This window comes from Eubalaena glacialis, chromosome 10, assembly GCF_028564815.1.
Source record: "Eubalaena glacialis isolate mEubGla1 chromosome 10, mEubGla1.1.hap2.+ XY, whole genome shotgun sequence".
NCBI lineage: Eukaryota > Metazoa > Chordata > Mammalia > Artiodactyla > Balaenidae > Eubalaena > Eubalaena glacialis.
Window position 1 is genome coordinate 75,836,480 of NC_083725.1, and position 25,250 is coordinate 75,861,729.

Consider the following 25,250-nt stretch of genomic DNA (forward strand, 5'->3'; position numbering starts at 1 on the left):
GAGAAAGGCCTCAGAAGAAACCAAACCTGTGGCACTTTGATCTTGGACTTCTAGCTTCCAGAACTGTAGAAAAAAAATTCTGTTGTTTAAGCCACTCAATATATGGCATTTCGTTATGGCAGCCTGAGTAAACTAACACACTGCTGTCAAAGGGACTGGAGAGAACAGGGCAGGGATATAGTCCTAGAGGTAGGGTATCATGGCTGGGTCTCAGTACCAGGCACACATCAAGGGTCAGGGAACCAGGACTGGGACACTAATTCAGGGCAAGCAGGATCTCATTCATTCAATCAATCAACAATATTTTATTAAGCTCCTAACTCTATGCTGGTCCCTGTTCCAGGCACTGGATACACGGTGACTGCGCTGGTCTGGATGAGAGGTGATGTTGGCTTGGATTAGGAGGGTAGCAGTGGATCAGGTGATTTGACACTGAAATAACCCAACATGGAAGTGATGCTCCTTAAATCTCCCTGACCAGGCACATACCTACCTACCTACCTGCAGCGGTGTTTGAGTTACCTCCTCTTCAGAGAGAAGGAGCAAGGACCAGGCAGGTTATTTATAACTTATCGAGGTATGCGATTTTTCTCTTTGGGAAACAGTAAAGTTTCAGTTTACAAAGAGTTTTCACTGACACCTCAGTTAACAAACTTGGATGTTTCCCCTGAATGTCTCCATCTCATGGTTTTTAACATGTAACATTCCAATTCTATCTTAACTTTATTAGTTTTTCTAAAACGTCAAAGTTTCTTTCCCAAACTATGTTTCAATGGAAAATGCAAGCATTTCCAGGCAGTAACTCCATCATCTGTGCCACTGTGGACAACCATCAGATAAACTTCCCTAATTTATACCACATCTGCTCTCCTAACCCTTCTTGACCTTGAGCATTAAAAAAAAATCCAAATTATTTTTTCCCAAAATAAGCATCCCTCCCAAATTTCCCTCACCAATTTTCTATTAAATGAAAGACAAATTGTCAACATCGAATCAGCCAACTTTTATGAAAAGCTGGGAAGTCTTTCAAAAGCTTTCAGACTAAACTGCCTTGTTAAACATGATGAGTAGATAATGGGAAATAGTTTCATCTATATGGTCCCTGTTGATCTCTTTGCAAATTCTGGTAACCGGGGACTGCTTGACACAGGCATCCTTCTCTACTTTATCACTGTGGAGGACTCTTTCCTCACCCATTATTTGAAAAATTAAAGTGGTGTGAGCCCAAGATCTCCCAACTTGATTTGCACTCTGGCCTTGTTTCATTTGGCAGGCAGCATGCGGGAAGAGTAAAGGACACAGGCTTTGAAGTCAGGCAGTCTTGATTTTGCCCATGGATTCTTCCTTCTTCTAGCCCTGTAATTGTGGGCAATTCCCTTAACCTGATTCTCAGTTTCATTAGCTATAAGATGGGGATAATAATATTTACCTTATAGGCTTGTTGTGAGGATTAATGATGCAACGTATATGAAAGCATCAGCCGCTGCCTGGCAGTGTAGTAAATGCTCATTAAATGACAACTCTTTTTAATAGTAACAACTAAGGATGCCCTGATTTAAAAAAAAAAAAAGCGCCTGCTCTTTCCCCATGCCAGAACCCAAAGCTGAGACAGTAGGTGTACCACGTCACCTTAGATTAGTCATCTTTATAACTGGGAGATGGAATCAATGATCTCTGATTCTTCCCCTCTAGCTCCAACATTCTAAGATCTTATATTCAGGGAGAAATGAACACTGAAGAGCAGAAAAAAATTAGATCATCTTTTCTGACTAGTTCCTCTCGAGGCTCAAGCTGTGCTTCACTAGTACTTCCAGTTCCAAAGCTTATAGGATGATGTTTTTTCAAGAAAGCAGGGGGAGGAGGCCTGGGGGGAGAGTACTTGTTAACTTCATGGCTGCAGAACAATTCTTCAGGGTAACAGAAAAAGAGCAAAGGAACATTTGACCTTTTCAAGATTTTTTTTAAATGCAAAATACAAGGTATGCTCATAATCTTGTTTTTTGACTGATCCTTTAAAAAATCTGGCATATTAATGATTCCACTTAAAAGCACTGAAGATAGGGGCCAGAAGGAAACTTTTTCTTTCTGAACAATGACTGAGAAGGGAATTCTAATGAATATTTTGGCACACAAATCTCATTTTCTGGCTGCTTCAGGACCCAAGAGCCAGTAGGTCATAATTAAAGCCAATAATGGCAACTCCAGACAGTTATCCAAATATTTTCCTGGTGCTGTCAATTCTCCGTGTTAAATGATTTAACATCATATTTGGGGAGTGTAGAACATACAGAGAGGGAATTAAATGTTGATATAAATTTTGGAACATTCACTGCAAGTTGCCTCAAAAGATATTGCTTATTACATTCAAAGGAATCATAAAATGTTTTCTTTAGTAGATAATTTTGAAGTACCCTTTCTATGCAGAGAGCTGTGAAGTTTGTCCTTAAGCCCTCAGAACAAGATCACATTTTCTGCAGGAAAGAAAAATAATGTGTGTTTGGGACTGAAACCTCATGTTATGTAAATAAATGGATTTCTCCTACCTCCTCTGCACCTTCAGGAATGTTCTCTTTGATTACCAGAAGCTGCTAATGCCGCAGATATAGTTATATAACTTACAAAAGACCAAAGTTACTCACTTCTCTGTCAATTCCACTTCCAAAAAGAAAACCCGCAAATACATGTGTTTGTAAAATCTGTTTAGGATCTTGAAAACAGGGTCTTCAATTTTGTCTTTTTTTTTTTATAACAAGTTTTGTATCTTTAAAAATAATAACTATGCAAAATCCTCCAGCCCCATCCCCTCTCCATCCCTACTTTAAACAGGAAGAGAATTTCCTCCTGGATGGAAATTCAGCAGCTCAATCTAAACTGGGTCTGAGAGAGTCCTGATGTACCATTTTGGGATGAAATAAACTGGCCAGTCAATTCATAAAGGCAAAACTGGATTTTTCTGCAAAACAATTCAGCCAAAACTTGGGTTCCAAACTCCAGTGCTGTGCTGGGGCAATGGAAACTTTCCAGCCACAACTTGAAGTTGGGAGCCAAGCACAATACTAAGGCAAGGAAGACATTTGAGACCAAACCAGACAGTGATCTTGGCATTGCCTGCTCCTGAGTCCAGAGCTTCAGCAGCTGTCGGGTGGTGATGTAGCCTTCGGAGGTCTCTAAATCTCTAGTTGCACCAGAGACCAGATTTTAAAATCCCCCTTGTCTCCCCTATCTTTCTCTCTCCACACATTTCACCTTGTGGGTTGCATCATAATAGATGGTGAAAATGCTATGCAGTGTACACACAATTTTTAGGCATACTTCCACTTAATCATACTCGGGTTTCTATGACGGCCTTCCCATTGTGAATGAGCAACTCCTTGACATTGGGCAAGAGAACACGAGACTCACAGCCACAGCCTCTTGCTCTGTGATCCGGCCATTCTGTGCTGGTCACTTTCCTGCCTGGCTTGCAAAGAACCAGGCAGTTCTCTGGTTTGGGGTGACATTTTTTCGTTTCTCTTGTCACAATGCACAGAGCCCACTCAAGAAGACTCTATATTCTCCACATTACAAGATGGCAGTGTGCCAGTTTCAGAGCCAGCTGGCTGACTCAGAGATGAAGAGATAATTCCATGATGCTTTGTTTTCATTCTCACCCAAAGGGTAAAAAAATGTAAAACTTTGCTGCCACCTGCTGTTTTCTTAGTAATAAATTCTTGAAATGATTCTAGAATGGTTATGTGTTGATTTATTTTAGCAAAGTGCCTTGGAAGAATTTGGGGGATTTCAGAATACATGTTTGTAGAGTTGGGTACCAGCTGGCCTGTCATTTCCTAGGACGGACTGCTGGGCCACACGGGTGGCTTCCTTCTTTCAGGCCATTAAGTCCTGTCCGTCCCATCCCTTGGTACAAACTTACTAGGGCGCAGGAGGGAAGGGCAGACTCCCTGACCCCTGGCAACCTTCCAAGGAAGTCCACGCAGGGGTCTGGCCCATGAGGTTTAGGTTTGGATGTCCTTTCATCATGGGCCAATGATGTCATGAAAGCCATAACTGAAGGCAAATTCCCCAAGCACAGACTGTTCTCCCCCGGGTGTGTCAGTGGATACTGTTCCTCAGAAGTGCCCTTCTGAAGTGTTCTTCTCAGCAGAGGTGGCTGTAAACCTTGGGATGAGGTTCATTTGTGATGTCTCCAAATGCTTTATCTTTGTCATACTTGAGGAAACTGAGGCAGATTAAGGAAGAGGGGTCCCCAGGAAAATGAAGGTTAACCCAATCTGAATCACTCCCAGGTGAGAATTCTTGAGCCCAGGTTAGATGATGAGACGGAGGAAAGAAATGGTATCTCCTCGAAGCATAGGTAAAGAGCAGGGGAAGAGTTAGTAGTTACAAGCTTAGATGGGCCTAATAAGGGCCCTTAGTCACCTTACTGGAGGCACCCAGAGGACAGAGACCTCTTAGTCTTGACTGTATTAGTAGCTTTTTGTTGCTCCAAATCAGAAAATGGGATTTTTTTCTTTGCAGTCTCCCGGAAGATCCATTTATATGTAAATGAGTTCCTTTCCATTGTCTTTTGAGAATTCTTTCAACCAAATCCTTTTATTGGCAGAAATTAATGAATCTATTAAGTATGCTTTCATATAATTCTAAGTGCCTATTCTTCCTCTTTTTTAAAAAATGTAAGATCTGGGACTTCATAGATGGGCAGGGAATGAAGTTTTAAGGAAATGACACTTGATCTTTCTCCTGTCAAAGAGAAAAGGTATCTGAGTGGTACTGATAAGCTTTGAAGGTGAGCCATGGCCCATTATTTAGTGTCTGGCATGATAGTTGGCACGTAGTGACATGTTTGTGGAATGATCAGACTCATCACCCATTGTTTCCCCAGTAGGTCTGTGAGATCTGTTAGAGAGGGTTGGGATTAGAAAGGAACAGAAGGAAGAGTCTCAGATTTAATAAGGGGTAAAGTCTGTGGGTAGAGTGAATCATAGGATCTAGAATGCTATGGTAGGGGATTAGGAGGTACAAATGACTATGTATAAGATAAATAAGCTATAAGGACATATTGTACAGCACAGGTAACACAGTGAATATATTATAATAACTATAAATAGAGTATAACCTTTAAAAATCATGAATCACTATACTGTACACCTGAAACTTATATTGTACATCAACTACACCTCAGTAAAAAAAATTTACAAAAACAAACAAAAAACCCAACTAATACTGTATGTATCAAAATGTATGTGTACTACTTATAAATCAAATATAATTCTTGGAAAAAATCAAACAAGAAGAGTATAATGTATAAAATTCCTCCTTGCATGTCTCATTCCCTAAACATTACCATTGTTAATGTCTTGTGCAAGCCTGGCTGTGCTTATGCTTCATGTATTTTCTTGTTTATACCCTCGTTCTTTCTCAGAATTTTGTAAAGGCTGGAAAAGTTCCAGCCTGTCTCAGCTATGTAAAGAAGAGTTCAGGGAAGGGGTTTGTATCCTACTAAAGAAATATCAGCATCTCCCTGAGGGGCCTAATGTGATGATGGCAATGGGAGGTAGAAGTGGGAGACCTTAAGAGAGAAGGAAAACTCAGGTGGACTGGATTGGGTCGTGGATATTCCCATTGGAGGTCTCCCCTCCTGGAGATTCTCTATTATTTAGGTTTTCTTTTTTTTTCTCCCCCCAGCTTTACTGAGGTATAATTGACAAATAAAATTGTATATATTTAGAGTGTTCACTGTGATGATTTGATATATGTATACATTGTGAAATGATCACCACAATTAAGTTAATTAACACATCCATCACCTCACATAGTTACTCTGTGTGTGTGTGTGTGTGTGTGTGTGTGGTGAGAATGTTTAAGATCTAACCTCTCAGCAGTATACAATGTAGTATTGTTATCTGTAGTCATCATGCTGCACATTAAGTCCCCAGAACTTATTCATCTTATAACTGAGGGTTTGTACCCTTTGGCCAACATCTACTATTTTCCCCTCCTCCTAGTCCCTGGCCACCACCACTCTACACTCTGTTTCTATGAGTTCAATTTTTTTTAAATTAATTTTTATTGGAGTATAGTTGCTTTACAATGTTGTGTTATTAGTTTCTGCTGTACAGCAAAGTGAAGCAGCTGTACGTATACATATATCCCCTCTTTTTTGGATTTCCTTCCCATTTAGGTCACGAGAGCGCACTGAGTAGAGTTCCCCGTGCTATACAGTAGGTTCTATTTCATACATAGTAGTGTATATATGTCAATCCCGATCTCCCAATTCATCCCACCCGCCCTTCCCCACCTTGGTATCCATACATTTGTTCTGTGAGTTCAATTTTTTTTAAGTGTCCACATATGAGTGAGATCATACAGTAGTACACTGTATTTATCTTGACAGCCTCAGGCTTTGAAGGTTCTGGACTTTTTATTTTCGGGAAGGGAAGCAACTTCTGAGGAAAACAATGAGGTTGGTGTTTACCTGCGTGTTTGATTTGAGTAGCATGGGACGCCACCGTCCCATGCATCTGTTGATCCCTTGCTCCCTGTAGAAACCTTGTCTTGGCCCAAATGTCAGAGCCAGAGTCCTCAATCTGGTTCTGCACTCTGGGGTGGGGAAGAGAGTATAGTGATTGCCAAGTGAACCAAAGATGACCATAAGGTAAGCAGGTGACTGGTAAACTCTGCCCATCATAAGGCTATCCTGACAAATGTTATTTTGCAAGGGTACATATGAGGCTCCCCAGTGACTAGATGAACAAGATCACTATTTCTGCAAACCTGTCCTCTGATAAACACACACTCCCGCCGTATGGTGCCAGGACACGGTAGTTTGAGTGTTTTAGTTACCGGTTCTTGCCCCTCCTGTTGTGCCTGGTAACTAAGATGCTGTCAAGAAAATACAGCAGGGCTTGTATGAGCTTAAAAAGAGCATTTCAAAATATTGCATTAGCATTAGCCTTTTGTCCCTTCAGTCTGTTTTTCCTAGAACAAATGTAATCTTAGTTGCTACAAATTCTGTTTAAAATAGCTCTTCTGATGAGTCACCTAAAGTTAAGCTGCAGATATGGTATTGTTTTAGCCATGTCAAGCTTGAAATATTAGCCAAGTCCTAGTAAAGACTCACTGGGGGGAGCTGGTGACATGCTCTCACATGTGTTTTGGGGAAGATCCTAAAATGTCCAGAGAGACAGACATGCCTCGGATGAGTCGGTCAGTGTTATGCATCTCAGAACAGGCTGTAACAGCATCAAAACGTAAGGAATGGTCTCTGCAGGCTCAGAAGCTCCTCACGGCCTAAGACACGTGAAAATTCTGCCTATCATACACCAGCCCTGCCCCAGCAAGTGGACAGAAACTTGGGGAAGTCTCCAAGGGGCCATGCAGAGGGGTCAGAGGACCTTGCAGATGCTCTGAGGAAGAAATAAAAGCTTTAAACAGAACATCATGCCACGACTTTAAAGGTCATTATCTAGTTTGCACTTACATCAGACTCTAAATACTGTCAGAAAGTGGATAATTTGCCAGGACCATGAACAGTAAAATCGCTCAAAATAGACCACAGAAATCTTCAAGGCCAGTATGGCTGTGGCAGGCTGTGATGCTCAAACCTGATGCTGCCTCGTGAGAGACCTCAACTGGGAGGAGAGACAGCAGCTGCTTAAAGGAACATTTACACTCACTGACACTCAAAAATTGCAAAAACTTTTCCGGCCACGTGAGTGCATGAGACATTGTCTCTCCCTTTCCAAATGGAAGTGGTGTGGGACTGGAGACTCGTACTCCTTAAGTGAAGTCCTTTGTCAGAAACCAGCTGTACTATGGCCTCTAAGTGTTCTGCCCTTCTCCCTTCCTATGGTATAGCTTGGTGTCTAGTTAGCACTGAGCAGTAGCTAGCAGCTTTACCGTCCTGCTGTCCCCACCCTCTGTTGGCCAAAGCCAGGTCACCTCCTGCCAGGCAGCTGCTGGGTGAAAGTCCAGAACAGCTCTCCTGAATAAACAAGTCAAAGAAAGGCAATTCCCAGCAGTGGATGGGGCTGTGCTCCAGAAGTCTATTTGTAAATCTGTCCTTTGGAACTTGGAAGACATCCCCCAGGAGGAGCAATGTTATGCATTGTGGCTAGGTTTGCAGGCTAGCCCACAGCGTGGATTTCACTCAGATCAGACTTGGGAAGCAGTGCTCTAGAACTCACCTTCATGGGTAATAGATCTGTGGTCTCTTCGCTTTAGTTTACAGACATTTGCTGGGCTACGTATGGTATCAGCTCATGTGGGATTCCAAGCTGCCTCAGATTTGGGGGGGTGGGTTGATTCAGTGGTTCGCAGGTGCCAAGACGGTGGCTGAGATTCTCCCAGCTTCATGAACCCCCAGCTGCCCTTTCCCACCCACACACTTCAGGCTGAGGGTGAAGAGATGACTATTCTGGCTTTTCTTTTTTTATTTATTTTTGGCTGCGTTGGGTCTTCGTTGCTGTGCGCGGGCTTTCTCTAGTTATGGCAAGCAGGGGCTACTCTTCATTGCGGTGCACGGGCTTCTCACTGCGGTGGCTTCTCTTGTTGCGGTGCATGGGCTCTAGGCATGTGGGCTTCAGTAGTTGTGGCACACGGGCTCAGTAGTTGTGGCTCGTGGGCTCTAGAGTGCAGGCTCAGTAGTTGTGGCTCACGGGATTAGTTGCTCTGTGGCATGTGGAATTTTCCCGGACCGGGGCTCGAACCCGTGTCCCCTGCATTGGCAGGCGGATTCCTAACCACTGCACCACCAGGGAAGCCCTTATTCCGGCTTTTCTTAATTTGTTTCTCAAGGTATCCTGGTGTTGGTCCAGACAGCCTGTGTGAGAATCCTGCCTTCTCCACTTACACAAGTTGCATAGCCTCTCTGAGCTACAGTTTCTCATCAGCAAAATTGCGGTAATGTATTCCTAAGAGGGCCATAGGGTTGCCTCCCCGACATCTGTTCTCCTTCTCTTGGCAACTACCATGACTTTTGTTAGGATATTCACATCTCTCCCCAGGAGCAGACCCCTCTGCTCCCGAAGCCTCAGCCTAGTGCAATTCCATTTCCAGGTCATTATTATAGACTCAGTGCTGGCCTCATTCAGGCCAATGAGCTTGCTGAAGTTTACCGGTTACTCCCAGAAAAAAAAATGTTCCCTCTCTCCTGCTAGATAAGGATGGGGGTTATATGTGGTTCCACTCTGAGACTGCAACAGGGGTCAGCTCTAGTTGGTAGCTCTCACTGTGCGTGGCAGAGTGGAGAGATGGAAAGCAGAGGACGCCTTGATGAAGTTGCTGGACTCCTAAATCGACCCATCCTGAAGCCTGTTCTACTTCTGTTGTTTCAAGTGTGTGAACCAATACTCCCCTTTACTTTGTGCCATTTTGAGTTGAGCTTTCTGTTCTTGTAATGGAAGACTTTTTTTTTTTTTTAATTAATTAATTAATTAATTTATTTTTGGCTGTGTTGGGTCTTCGTTTCTGTGCGAGGGCTTTCTCTAGTTGCGGTGAGCGGGGGCCACTCTTCATCGCGGTGTGCGGGCCTCTCACTGTCGCAGCCTCTCCTGTTGCGGAGCACAGGCTCCAGACGCGCAGGCTCAGTAGTTGTGGCTCACGGGCCTAGTTGCTCCGCGGCATGTGGGATCTTCCCAGACCGGGGCACGAACCCGTGTCCCCTGCATTGGCAGGCGGATTCCTAACCACAGTGCCACCAGGGAAGCCCTGGAAGACATCTTTAACTGATACATCACAGCACAGGATTTATCATGAGTATTAAATGGGATAACGCATTCACAGTATTTAGCACAGAGCCTAACTTATAAAAATGACTTCCACCCTTCCAGACCAAGGGCATTAGTGGGACAGACCACCATTTCTCAAGTCTTTGTTGGGGCTAGGGAAGAAGAGGGTCTGACTCAGCAGATCCCAACTAGACCTTAGCCTGTTTAGAGGTTTGGGCATCTTGCCTGGGCTGGGAGGTGGCCTTGCTGGACTGGTTCTAGTTTTAGGATCAACCTCTTTGGAGGGAGTGGGCTTTATAAGCCTGGGGTTCCCCTAGACCCTGGGGAGGTATATGTGTTGAAGAGGATTGGGGGAAAAAGAAGGAAGAAAGGAGAGAACCATGATTTGCTAGAGAAATAACAAAAGGACCTATCTTTGGGATCAGGGTTAATCTCTTCCCTTCTTTCTTTCCTCATTTCCCTCCTCACTTTTCCTTACTCTCAGTTCTCACCAGGCCTGAGGAATAAGGGGACCTCAGAGTTGGGAGGGATTCCTGATGAGGGAGGGGACGTCTTTACTGGAGGGGGACAGGAGAACTTCTCCTATCTCACTCTAGTGACTTATTTAAGTGTAGCAGGGATCTCAGTTTGCAGACTAAAAGGTGGATTTAGACTCCTATAGGAGGTTGGCAAGGCTGGTGTCTTGGAGTCCTGGCACGAAAGATAAGGATGTAGGCAAGACAGCCCGGTTCACGGACAAAGGGTTGTGTTGTGACTGTGGTAGGAGGGCTGTAAGTCAGATTTCTGGTCATTTCATCACCGCTAGATTTAGGCCTGCGTCCCTAGTGAGAGGAGACTGCAATAAAAGAATAAGTTGACGCAAAGCTGGCAGGACTGAAAGCTCTGTAAGGGACCTTGTTCACGTGACATCACTGCTTTGCAATCTTTCTGCATACGAAGGGTAGAGCTCGTTTGTCCCAATTTAGCACACTGCTTTTGGAATATGCTAGAACACAGGATGGAGAAGGAGTGTAAGAAAACGTTTCTTCATAAAAATGGGTTAAGGGTGCCATATTCCAACAGTGAAATGGATGCCTAGAAATGAAAATAGAACTCCTACGAGATCCGACTAGAACAGGACTGACCTGCCAGCCTCTTATCTGGACATGAGATTTATGACTGTGGTCAAGAATTGCCCTCGCCTTTGTTTTTATCAGCCACATTCCATTAATGCCTCATAATGAAGCTGTGGTCAATAAAAAACCCAGTTGCTTTTTACATGAACTGCTGCCAAGCCAGGAATCCCCATGAATTTGTACGGTCAATTTTTTTTTTTAAACAAAATACACAGCTGAATAATGATCCTTGCTGAATTTCGTGCTGTGCAGATTATTTTGCATCTTGCTTCTTTCATCTCTTAGCTATGACTCTAAACTTTGTGTTTATCTTCTTCATTCAATTCATATATAAAAATGCTGACTAAGGCAGGGTAAAAGAAGGATGACTCTGATGGAAAACTTCCTGCTGATGGACACCAGTTATTTATCAATCCTCTGTGGATATGGCTATTTAGTCAGCTGCAAAACCATGTCACAATACTTTTATACCACTCACCTTCCCAACCTTATCTATCAGTGAATCGTGAGACGTTTTGTCTAAGGCTTCACTGAAATCAAGTTACATTGCCTCTGGCATTTTGACCCCTAGCAGTCTGGTACTTACCCAATATCTTGCACGTGGTATGCTCTCATAAACGTTTGTTGAATTAAATTGGATTCCCTGAATCATCTGCTTAATAACCATATATTTAAAAAAAAAAAAAAGGAAATGAGACATGATTAATTGATGAGATACTTGGTTTCCTAGTGCTCTTTACATTCCTTTTCATTGTTTTAAATCAAAATATAAGTGTCACACATTACAGAAAAATAAAATGTAGACTATGACTGACAATAACCATTGTGCCATTTATTACCATTATCCATATCCATTATTATAATTTTTTACTTTTAAAAAACAATCACAAAAACATCATTTTTCATTTACTCTATTCTAGCTACTTTTCTGTTACTGAGTAGAACTCGTTTGTATGGATCTCATTCTTTTCGAAGTGTTTAATAAATTGTCTGTTTAAATGCTTCAGGTTCTGACATCACAATCATTTGTCTTTAAACTATGGAGCTAATTAATTCTTCCTAAAGTATATTCAGCATCTACCATATGCCAGATCTTGGCTCAGAATGACAAGGAACTAAAGAGAAAAAAATGGGCAAGGTCCTGGCTGGTCAGATGCTTGGAATCTGATAGGGGTCATAAAACAAGCACATAATGATGGAACAAGGGCCCATGTGTTAAGGGCTGCAGAGGAGTGTGCCACATGCTCAGCTTGAGTTTTTCTGCTGCTCTTAGGACAGCTAAAGCTGATGGGCTCTCTGCCTTCAGAGAGCTCCTGCACAGGCAGCTGTGCTAAAAGAGGTACTTGATCTGGGTGAGGGTCCCGTGCTGCTTCCCTCTATCTGTTGGTTATCAGATCGACACAGGGTCCTGATCACAGAGACTACAGCAGAGAGAGGAAGAGGAAGAAGCCAGGAAAGCAGAAGCCGGTTGTGGTAAGTAGACTCTCAAGGTGACCTCCCTGAACCTCAACTCTGGCACTCACACCTTTGTATATTCCCCTCTTCTTTTTTTTTAAAATTTATTTTATTTTATCTTTTAATTTATTTTTGGCTGCGTTGGGTTTTTGGCTTTCTCTAGTTGCGGCGAGCGGGCGCTACTCTTTGTTGCGGTGCGCAGGCTTCTCATCGCGTGGCTTCTCCTGTTGCGGAGCATGGGCTCTAGGCACGCGGGCTCAGTAGTTGTGGCTCACGGGCTTAGTTGCTCCGCGGCATGTGGGATCTTCCCGGACCAGGGCTCGAACCCGTGTCCCCTGCATTGGCAGGCGGATTCTTAACCACTGCGCCGCCAGGGAGGTCCCTATTCCCCTCTTCTTGAGTGTGGATGTGGCCTGTGACTTCTTTCTAACCAATAGAGTACATTAAAGGTGATGGAATGTGCATGATTATTGATTTGGTTACATATATAATCTTAGTGCCATTTTGCTGAATGGCTCTTTTAGCTTTGTGGAAGTAAATAGCCATGTGGGGAACCCCAAGTGCCAAGGACCTGTGAGCAGACTCTAAGAGCTGAGGGTGGCCACTGGCTGACAGTCACCATGAAAATGAAGACCTGAATGCTACACCCACAAGGAACTGAATTCTGCCACCTGAGTTCTGAGTGAGCTTGGAGCAGACTTTTCTCTAGGCTGGCCTTAGAAGAGAACATAGCCCTGGCTGATACCTGATGGCAGCCTTCTGAGACCCTAAGCAGAGGGTTCAGTTAAGTAATGGCTGGACTCTTGAACCATAGAAACTATGAGATAATAAATGTGTCATAGTAAGCAGTTGAATTTGTGGTAGTGTCATTAAGCAGCAATAGGTGACTAATATACCACTGGTTGGTCTCTTTTGCCTTCCATAAGAACTGCAGGATGAAGAAGAGCCAGAGGGAAGAGGTTGGAAGGGAAACTCAGCAACTTTATGAAGAGAAGGTAGTGACTAGAGAATGGGCTTTTGCTGTGAAGCTCTGCCATGTTTATTCACTCATTCATTCACTTATCCATTCATTTGTTAAAGGATGTTAAATTGGAAGTATGGACAGACACATCAAGATATATGTATCAGTCAGGTTTCAGGGAAGAATATTGTTATAGACTGAATTGTGTCCCCCTAAAATTCCTAACTGAAGCTCTAAACTCCAGTACCTCAGGGTGTGATTGTATTTGGAGAGAGGGACTTTAAAGAGATAATTGAGTTAAATAATGAGGCCATTAGGATGGGCCCCAATCAAATCTAACTGGTGTCCTAATAAGAAGAGGAGATTAGGATACACAGAGAGACATCAGAGATGTGTATGCACAGAGTGGTAACGATGTGAAGAGACAGCAAGAGAGCGGCCTTATGGAAGCCAAGGAGAGAGGCCGCAGGAAAATCAGCCCTGCCGACACTTTGATCTTGGACTTCTAGCCTCCAGAACTGTGAGAAAACAAATTTCTGTTGTTTTATCCACCCAGTCTGTGGTATTTTGTTATGGCCGCCCAAGCAGACTAATGCTGATATAGAAACCACTCTAGATATTTTAAGCACAGAAGGATTTAATACAGATTTCAAAATCACTGGAAGAGCTGGAGTAGCTGGGGTTGGGGCTGCCACCAGAACTAATGTGTTCAAGAATGTACTGCTGGGGGCTTCCCTGGTGGCACGGTGGTTAAGAACCCACCTTCCAAGACAGGGGACACGGGTTCGAGCCCTGGTCCGGGAAGATCCCACACGCAGCGGAGCAACTAAGCCCGTACGCCGCAACTACTGAGCCTGCGCTCTAGAGCCCACGAGCCACAGCTACTGAAGCCCGCGCACCTAGAGCCCGTGCTCCACAACAAGAGAAGCCACTGCAATGAGAAGCCCGCGCACAGCAACGAAGAGTAGCCCCCGCTCACTGCAACTAGAGAAAGCCTGCGTGCAGCAACGAAGACCCAACACAGCCAAAAAAAAAAAATAAAAGACCAGTAGGATATTAGAAATGAAAAAAAGAATTATATTAAAAAAAACAAAACCCAAAGGGGTATAGCTCCAATATGAATTATTTGAGTGAAATTGTTTTACACATATAAATGGCATGCAATATTACCTTTTATGTAAATACTGAGGTAGGTACTGTTGCATCTATATTACCATATCTTATCGTTACCCTTGAACATTTTTATTCATCTTTAATGTAGATTTATGTTCAGCCTGATGAGTCCCTGCTTATGACATCCAGTGAGCACGGGGTAATCTTTAATCTCAATAATTCCATTAATTCTAAGTCTTACCTTAGTTTCTTGGCCTGATTGACTTTCAGTGAATATATCACCATATTCATTCCACAGTGACTCCCAGTGATCCCCACTGTTGGTATACACGTCCTATCGTAATTACTAAATGGTTAGTAACTGGCTTCTTTTTTTTTTTTTTTTAATTAATTAATTTTTATTTTTGGCTGTGTTGGGTCTTCGTTTCTGTGCGAGGGCTTTCTCTAGTTGCGGCGAGCGGGGGCCACTCTTCATCGCGGTGTGCGGGCCTCTCACTGTCGCAGCCTCTCCTGTTGCGGAGCACAGGCTCCAGATGTGCAGGCTCAGCAGTTGTGGCTCACGGGCCCAGTTGCTCCGCGGCATGTGGGATCTTCCCAGACCAGGGCTCGAACCCGTGTCGCCTGCATTGGCAGGCAGATTCTCAACCACTGTGCCACCAGGGAAGCCCCCAGTAACTGGCTTCTGACCAAGAGATTACAACCAAAGTAAAATGGGTTGTCACTTCTCAGTTTTATTTCTTTTTATTTTATTTTTAAAAATTTGTTTTATTAAGGTATAGTTGATTTACAATGTTGTGTTAATTTCTGCTGTACAGCAAAGTGATTCAGTTATATATGTATATACGTATATATATATATGTATATTCTTTTCCATATTCCTTTCCATTATGGTTTATTACAGGGTATTGAATATAGGTCCCTGTGCTATACAGTAGGACATTGCTGTTCACCTCAGTTTTAAATACAAAAGACCATTATTTCCCTGTGACATTCTCTCTTGTGTTCCCGCCCTTTCTCTTTCCCTTTGTTTCTGTTCTCTTCCTCTGCGCTCTCTCTCTTTTATCCCTGAAACTGGGAAGCAAGCACCAACGTTAAGAGCTACTCTACGGACAGGCTCACGTGAGGCTTCTTAACTGCATTTAGTATCCTGGCTGCAAGGGAGCTGTAGTTTTTAACTTTCCAGCCTCTGTAGCACAGGAAGGCACAAAGAAGGGTATGGGAAGGGATGCTGAAGCTTATAGACATATCCAGCGCCATATGCTAAACAGCAGAGCAAAGCAAGTGCCAAGACATTTGAAGTATAGGGTTGGCCAAAAAGTTTGTTTGGGCTTTTCCATACCATCTTACGGAAAAACCCGAATGAACTTTTTCGCCAACCCAATAGATCCCTGAAACTGATAACAGAATTAATTAAACTGCTCACTTACCTCAAAGATAGAAAAAGCATGGAAAAGAGAGGACTTGCAAAGAGGATTTCTTAGGAAAAGTTGTGCAGTTTTATCTCCGCCTATCCTAAGCAATAGGGCTGAGCGCTTCTCCTATCATTTCAGGTGAGTAAGAAGGTATTCATTAGGACCACTTTGGGAGTTTGATGTGGATCCCCTGAAATTTGGTCATGGGAGGGTTCCTACTGGACTTTTGTCAGACTTTTGCCTTGGAAAATGTAAAAGATAGAGATGGTTAGGTGAGCTGCTCAGACCTTGGGAGTGAAGGAGAGGTAGTTGATCTGGGCAGCTTGCTCTTCTAGAGTTTGCTGTGGCAGAAAATGTGCGAGTGTTTCAAGAGCTATGGAATGTCACAGGAGAAGTGAATTGGGAGAGTTGAGGGAAGCATTTGAGTTGAATCAGTGTAGAATTAGCTAAGCTGAGGAGGGCAGAGTATAGCATTCCAGGGAGAGGGAACAGCATGTGCAAAGCCTTAGAGGCATTTTCAAAGGACCTGGAATGTCCGAGGAAAAGTTAAATGCTCAGTGCAGCTGTGGTATAATTTGGGGGTGCAGGGAGTACAAAAAGTTAGCTTGGGAAAATGCCCTAAGTACATGTTGTACTTCCAAGCTTAGCCTTTGTCCTTAAGGAACTAGGCAATTACTGCAGAGGTTTTTTTCCTTTTAAATTGACACACTAATTTTTAGAACATTGCAGATGTGCAGAAAAACAGAGCAGATAGTACAGAGAGTTCCCACATAGCCCCACAGTTTCTTCTATTACTAACATCTTATAATATCATAGTGACATTTGTTACAATTGATGAATCTTATATTGACACATTATTATTAATAAAGTTCATAGTTTATTCAGGTTTCCTTACTTTTTACTTAATGTCCTTTTTCTGTTCCAGGATCCCATCCAGAACACCACATTACATTTAATTGTCATGCTTCCTTAGGCTCCTCTTGTCTGTGACAGTTTCTCAGACTTTCTCCTTTTCGGTAACCTTGACAATTTGAGGAGTATTGGTCAGGAATATTGTAGGATGCTTTTCAATTGGAATCTGGCTGTTGTTTTTCTCATGATTACACTGGAATTCTGGGTACTATGGATTTTTCAGTATAATTTGACCTATGTTTTGCAAGAGTGATTTGGGGCCATTGCGAAGGGTGAGTTAGATGGAGTATATTAAGTTGGCGCCATTCCATTGGCAAGCCTTGCAATGGCTTACCATCACAATTATTATTATTTCAATTTTAATTTTTTAAATTAATGTACAGTTGATTTACAGTGTTGTGTTATTTTCAGGTGTACAGCAAACTGATTCAGTTATATATTCTTTTACAGATTCTTTTCCATTATAGGTTATTATAAGATATTGAATATAGTTCCCTATGCTATACAGTAGGTCCTTGTTGCTTATTTTATATATAGTAGTATGTATCTGTTAGTCTCAAACTCCTAATTTATCCTCCCCCCCTTTCTCCTTAGGTAACCGTAAGTTTGTTTTCAATGTCTGTGAGTCTATTTCTGTTTTGTAAACGAGTTCATTTGTAACATTTTTTAAAGATTACACATATAAGTGATATCATGCGATATTTGTCTTTGTCTGACTTACTTCACTTAGTATGATATTCTCTAGGTCCATCCATGTTGCTACAAATGGCATTATTTCATTCTTTTTTATGGCTGAGTAATATACCATCACAATTATTGAATTAAAAAATCTAGAGAAAAACAAATACTGTATGATTTCAATTATATGTGGAATCTGAAAAACAAAACAAATGAACAAACATAACAAAACAGAAGCAGAGTCACAGATTCAGAGAACAAACAGGTGGTTGCCAGATGGGAGGGGAGTGGAGGAAGGAAAGAAATAGTTGGGGAAATTAAGAGATACAAACTTCTAGTTATAAAATAAATGAGTCATGGGGATAAAATGTGCAGTGTGGGGAATATAGTCAATAATAATATGATATCTTTGTATGGTGACAGACGGTAACTAGACTTATCACGGTGAATAGTTTGTAATGTACAGAAATATGGAGTCACTATGTCATGCACCAGTAACTAACATAGTGTTATAGGTCAATTATACTACAAAAACAAACAAACAAAACTCTTAGAAAAAGAGATCAGATTCATGGTTACCAGAGGTGGGGGTATGGGGGAGGGGGAACTGGATGAAGGTGGTGAAAAGTTACAAACCTCCAGTTATAAGATAAATAAATACAAAGGATGTATTGTACAACATGATAAATATGATTAACACAGCTGTATGTTACATCTGAAAGTTGTTAAGAAAGTAAATCCTAAAAGTTCTCACCCCAAGGGAAAAATATTTTTTCTTTTTCTTTTCTTTTCATATGAAATGATAGATGTTTACTGAACTTGTTGTGGTAATCATTTCATGGTGTATGTACTTCAAATCTTTATGCTGTGCACCCTAAAACTTATACAATGCTGTATGTCAATTATATCTCAAAAAAACTGGAAGAAAAAAATCGTACTCTTTAATATGACTTACACAGCCCTATGGGATCTGGACCCAGCCTGCCTTTCTGACCTCATCTCCGGACACTCTCCTCTTTGCTCTTAATGCTTCGACCCCACTGGCTTTTGTTTCCATTTCTTGAAGGTGCAAGGTTTGCTACCCTCAGGACATTTGAGTGATTTTTGCTATATAATCCAGGTAGAAGAGGAATTGGGCCTGAATTAGAGGAGAAGGGACAGGTCAGAGAGCATATATGTGGTACAACTGAAAGGATTTAACTGATTGGATGTACGAAATAAAGAAAAGAGAGGACTTGGGCACAGTTCTGAGACTTTGTAGTCTGAACGACTTGATCACTAGACTTGCCCATTCACTGGGAAGGGGAATGCAGGAGCTTGGGTAAGGGGGGCATCATGAGATCACGATGACATACTAAGTTTGATTTGCTTGTGGGCCATCAAGATGTTCTTGTCCAGCAGGCGTTGGACATCATGAGTCTTGAGTTCAGGAGGGAGGTTGTGTGGAATAAGAGCAACTGCCAAACAAGAGATTATGGCGGGGGCGCTGATTATTAATTCAACTGGGATAAACCCAAGGGACATATCTGCAGTAATTCAAACCCTTGGCAGCAAATAGTTTAATGTGAACTTCAGGTCAGTAGAGAAATGAAATTTATTTTGGAGACTATCAGGCAAAAGGAGGCCAGGACTTTGGGGAGGATTTTGTGGTCATTCCACTCACCAGGCTTAGGCTAATGACTGCTCCTTTTCTACCGGAATGAGACTTTGGGACTTGAAAAGGCTGCTATATTAACTAATTAATATAGCCTCAGAAAAAGTAGCAGAGAGGTTTGGGGTTTAGACAGAGTTATATAAGTGGAAAATAGAGCGGTGGACAGGTCAGGTTATGATGAAAGTGCTCCCAGGTATGTCATTATGCCACTATATTTACTGTCTTTGTACTACTATATTTACATTTTATAAAAGTTACAAAAGTGGTACAGCCATGCTTTGCAGATGCTGTAGATTGGTTCACTTAATAACCATTGAAACCACTTTCTCCTTTCTTTTACTGTAGAGGCTGGAAAGCAAAATACATAAATTCCAAGATCTCATTAAAACTGGGGGTGGCCATGAAATACAGTCTGGGTTCATGAGGAGTTCCCAGAAGTCCTTGCAGTGGGGTTCCATTTCTGAATAGAAAGGCAAAGATATGTGAGGAGAAGCTTTTTGCCCTTCTGACTTCTCCTAGCCTGGAGCTTAGATACAATGCCTGGAGATAGCAGCCCTTTTGCTACGAAGAGAATGAGAAGTGTAAGCTGAGAATGGTGAAGCCTGATTTCATCATGACATCCTTTAGCAGCTGGGCTGGTTCTGGTCCACCCACTTCTGGATTTTGTGTTATGTGAAAAAAGCGCCTTTACTTCTTTACACCAGTAAACTGACTCTCAAACTTAGCTGCCCATTAGAATCACCTGTGGAGGCTTAACTCACCCAATGTTTACATGACCCTTTATACCACCAGTTGAATGGGAATTTCTGGTGATGGGACCTAAGATTCTGTAATATTTAAAATTCCCCAGGGGATTCCAATGTGTAGCCAAGTTTGAGAACCAGTGTTTTTTTAAGCCACTGTTTTTTGTTTTTGTTTTGTTGTTGTTATTCACAGGTGGATGCTATTGTTACAATACATGTGTCAAAACTATATTTAAATAATAGAAGCATATAAATTCCCCCATCTCCAATCAGCTCCATCGCTACTACTGTCCCTAGGGGAAACACAATCCTCATGGTGCTGTGCCAATTTCAAAATTTCCTGTCTGCATGTACCAATGTATATTAGTTTTTTATTATAAAAATCCTCTAGAGGCTGTTCAATTGGGGCCTGAGAAGTGACATTGCCAGAGAGCCTGGGAAAATCAGGACAGTACTAATGTCAATTAACTTTCTATCTACATAAACCATTAGAACACCTGCGGAATGTCAATATTTTAGCATCCAAACTACTTCTCCCTTCTAGAAAAACATATTTCATTGATACAGTCTAATCTTCTACTTCAGGTGTTTAAAAATTGCGTATAACTTTTTGACCATGATTAATCATTTAACTATGAGACATAGAAAATGTTGACCATGATGTCGCTGGGCATCAATGTAAGGCAATCCTTATGTTTTGTGTACTAAAACCCTCTTTGAGTTCTTGCCTCAAGTTTCAGTTGTGAGGGTCAGGTCTTTTGAAGAACCATCATCTTTTTTGGTTTATGTTTTTAAGGTGCAAATCACTTTGAGAACCAGGAGAGGTTGAAATTGGCACATGATAACATTTTCAGCAGTCCTGCTACAAATGATAGCATATCTAAACAATGTATATAAAAATATTCCTCTGTTGAAAAGACCTAGCTTCAGAGTGAGGACTCCTGTGCCACAGAGTATTAAATGTTGAGACTTTACAACGTGACTTGTAAAATAAACAGTAAATTTTTCTCACGGGAGGAGGCATTGCATTACAAGTTCTAGAATGAGAAAGCATGGGTTCAAATGCCAACTCTGCAGACTAGAAACAACAAGTTTCAGTGAGAATGTGGAGAAAAGGGAACCCTTGTGCACTGTTGGTGGGAATGTAAATTGGTGCAGCCTCTGTGGAACCAATTAAAAATAGAATACCATATGAGTTCCACTTCTGGGTACTTATCCAAAGGAATGAAAACAGTCCTTTGGATGGATGAATGGATAAAGAAAATGTAGGATATATGTACAATGGAATATTATTTGCCAATAAGAAAGAATGAAATCTTGCCATTTGTGACAACATGGATGGACTTTGAAGGCATTATGCTTAGTGAAATAAGTCAGAGAAAAACAAATGCCACGTATGCTTTTACTTATACATGGCATCCAAAAAAACCCACACCCTCATGAGTACAGAAGACAGATTAGTGGTTGTCAGAGGCAGGGTTGGTGTGAGCGAAATGGGCGAAGTGGGCAAAGGGGGTTAAAAAGTACAAACTTCCAGCTATAAAATAAATGTCATGGGGATGTAATGTACAGCATGATGACTATGGTTAATAATACTGTATAGTACATTTGAAAGTTGCTAAGAGAGTAGATCTTAAAAATTCTGATCACAAGAAAAAAATTTTTTGTAACTATGTATGGTGATGGATGTTAACTAGGCTTATTGAGGAGATCATTTCACAATATATACAAATATGAAATCATTATGTTGTACACCTGAAATAAATATAATGTTATATGTCAATAATATCTTATGTGCCTTGGGGCATATTACTAAATCTCTATGCCTCAGTTTTCTCATCTATAAAATAGTGATATTATTGTGAGGATTAAAGGAGATAATAAATGTAACACAATTAGAAATATGCCTAGTACATAGTAAATGTCCAATAAATATTAACTATTATGGTTAGCTATGATACTTTGAACACTTAATCCTGAATACCTATGCTCAAAGGTGAATTCCCTTTCTGTGGAATTTTTTCCCCAGACCTTCAGTTGGCATGGATTCCTCCCCCCGACAATTTCTACTGAATTTCCCATTGGGATTTCACCATTAATATTTCATTTTCCTCTTATGGTCTCACTCTACACATTCTTCCTGAGCTCTAGTTATCACCATATGCTGAATGGTTCCCATATTTGAGGCTCAGTCTAAATTTGTTTTGCATATGCTCCAGACTCCTATGGCCTTTCAGACATTACCACTTGGATGTTCCATAACATTTTATCCCCTAAACTGTATTCCCTATTGCAGAGAATGGCACCATAATTCTCACAAACCCTCCTAATTGGTGAATGTAATCCCCAACTCCTCCCTTTCACATCTGTCAAACAGTCCATCAACTGTGTCTCTAGTCAACCCACTTCTCTCCATCCTCCTTGCTGCCTCCTAGTTTAGGCCATTGTCTTCTCTGTCAACTACTGCAGTAGCTTCCCATTCTCCTGTCTTCACTCTGTAGCTTTAATAATACCTCTAAAATGTAAAACTGTCATGCTATCTCTCTGCTTAAAACTCTTCAATGACTCCCTATCATCCTCAGGATAAAATATAAACTCTTTAACAAAGCTTGTAAGTTCTGTCATGATCTGGCCGGTGCTTGGCCTTCCAGCCTCATCTCTCTTTTTTTTTTTGGCCACCCCTGGATCTTAGTTCCCCAGCCCGGGATTGAACCCACCCCCTCAGCAGTGAAAGCACAGAGTCCTAACCACTGGGCGGCCAGGGAATTCCCCCAGCCTCATCTCTTGTCCTTCCCTCCTTTACGTTCTAAGGTCCAGACTTACTGAATGAGTCCACTGTGTTCGCTGTCATCTCAGGGCCTTGGCGTTTGCTGCCCCGTCTACTAGTTTCTTCTCCTTGTCCCAGCCTTTGCCCTGCCTCACTTTGTCTGCCTAACTCCTTCTGATCTGTCTCAGTTCAAGTATCGTGTCCTCTCAGAAAACGTCTCTTGACTCCCACACTCCACAAGGGCACCTCCTACTTGTTCTACAGAACTTGTTCTTATCATCGCACTTAACCACACTGCACTGTAATTATCTGTTTACTTATCTATAACACCTACTACAGGGAGACACAGATAAACCTTGATAAAGACAAGGTTTGTGTAATCAGTAACTACTGTGTAATCAGTACCTCTATCAGGCACTTCCTCTAAGTCTTCTGGGAACAGCATTTCTCTTCTGATAACTAATTCTCTCATAGTCTCTGCAGGGTTTGGTAGGTCTTTACAGGACTTAGATCAAAGGTGATTGCATGCCCCAAATGGGAGCAATCATGGTATAAAGACTGTGATAGGATAATGATAAAGCCTAATAGATGCTGCATTCAAATCTAGGCTCTTCACCTTAATAGAGTATGAACATCTTTGTGGTTTTATCTTTTCATCTGTAAATGTGTATAATAATACCAACTTTATGACAGATGCATCTTGAAGAATGGCAGTGAATTATTGTAAATCTAATCAGGTGTTGGTTACAGATGTAGTTTCATTGCTGGAAAAATTTAACACACTTGGTATGCAGCTGTTAATCTGAATGCTTTTTTCTTTATACTTGTTAAGAAAGCCCATCAGAAGCAGTTTGCCTTTAGTTGGCAGGACCAACAATATCCCTTCACTATCCTACTTCAGGGACGTATCAACTCTCCAGCCCTATGTCATAATTTTGTTCCAAGGAAACTTGATTGCCTTTCCATTCTGAATCATCCTGGTTCATCAGATGGATGACATCATGCTGATGCTATCCTGCTTCCTGGTAAGCAGGAAGTAGCAACTACTCTAGATACACTGGAAACACAGATTCAACCACAGGGTGGGAAATAAACACCACAAAAATCCAGGGGCTTGCCATCTTGGTAAAATTTCTAGAGGTCCAGTGATCTGGAGCACAGTGAGTTATCTTTACCAAAGTAAAGAAAAAGTTGCTGTATCTGGTCCCTTCCACCACTAAGGAAGAGGTACAATACCTCTTGGGTCTCTTTAGGTTTTGGAGGCAACACGCAACTCATTTGGACATGCAACTCTCACTAATTTACTGAGAAACTAAAAAAGCTGCCAATTTGGAGTGGGACCCCAAACAAGAGAAAACTCTGCCTCAGATCTAGACTGCCATGCAAACCACTCTACCACCTGGGCTGTATAACACAGCATCCAGTTGTGCTTGAAGTGCCTGTGGCAGGTAGGGACACTTTAGCAGTCTCCTGTAGGTGAATCATAGCCCAGACTATTAAGATTCTGGAGCAAAGCTTACCATTTTCTGAAGACAACTATTCTCTGGAGAAACAGTTTCTAGGTTGTAAGTGGGCCTTGGTAGAGACTGAATGCTTGACCACAAGTCAAGTTACCATGCAACCTAAGTTACCCATCATGAAGTGAATGTTGTCTGACCCTCCAGGCCATAAAATTGGGCATTCACAGCAGCATTCCATCATTAAACAGAAATGGTATGTATGAGATCAGGCTCAAGCAAGTTCTGAAGGCACAAATAAGTTGTATAAGAAAATGGCACAGATGCCTATGGCCCTATGTGTTCTTATCACATTGCCTTTTCCCTCTCATCCCGAATCTGTGGCTTCTTGGGGAGTTTCCTATGACAAGTTGGCTGACAAGGAAAAATTCCAAGCCTGGTTTAAAGATGGGTCTGTACAATATGCTGGTGCTATCCAAAAGTGGATGGTTGCCACACTGTAGGCCTGCCATGATGGATGGCTTCCAAAGGTAGGAGTGAAGGAAAATTCTCCCAGTGGGCAAAAGTATGGATTTATATTGACTCCGGGGCTAATGATTTGCTTAGATGGTCAAAACTTAGAAGGATCATGATTGGAGAATTGATGACAAGGTCTGAGAAAGAGGTCTGTGGCTAGAACTCTCTGAATATGAACATAGTGCTAAGATATTTTGTCCCATGTGAATGCTTACCAAACAGAAACCTCATCAGAAGAGGATCTTAATAAGAAGGTGGATGAGATGACATGCCTGTGGACATCTGTTAGCTTCTTTCCTCAGCCACTCCTGTCTTAGTCCAGTGGAAACCAAACAAAGTGGTCCATGAAGGTTATTCATGGACTGAGCAACATGGATTTCCAATCACCACTGATGAACGTTCAACCTGCTAATAGCAGAGACCAACACTGAGCATTCATTATGGCACCATTCCCTGGGAGCACCAGCCACACGTGGTAGAAGGTTGATTACAGAATATCACTTCCATCATGGAAGGGACTGAACTTAGCTCTCAGTGAAACAGACACTTACTCTGGCTACAGATTTGCCTTCCCTATTCACAGTGTTTCTACCAAAACCACTATCCAGGGATTTATAGATTGTGTTATTCACATGGTATTTCACAAAGCATTGCTTCTGACCAGGGAACTCACTGCAAATGAAGTGTGGCAATGGGCTCACATTCATGGAATTCACTGGTCTTGCAACGTTGCCCATCA

The 25,250-nt window shown here is 41.9% G+C and overlaps 1 protein-coding gene and 1 long non-coding RNA gene across 2 annotated transcripts in view; one reads left to right on the top strand and one right to left on the bottom strand.

The window, feature by feature from the left end:
* Positions 1-12,087: 12,087 nt before the first annotated feature.
* AMPD3 (adenosine monophosphate deaminase 3) overlaps positions 12,088-25,250 on the top strand; it is a 137,476-nt gene continuing 124,313 nt past the window's right edge. The window contains exon 1 of the mRNA XM_061201450.1: positions 12,088-12,316. The gene's annotated coding sequence lies outside the window, so the exon portion shown is untranslated. The remainder of the gene's footprint in view (positions 12,317-25,250) is intronic.
* On the bottom strand, positions 14,923-22,780 carry LOC133100075 (uncharacterized). The gene is made up of 3 exons (XR_009702382.1): positions 22,595-22,780; positions 16,680-16,805; positions 14,923-15,054 (listed from the first exon to the last, which is right to left on the bottom strand). It is a non-coding gene; the product is annotated as an uncharacterized LOC133100075 (long non-coding RNA).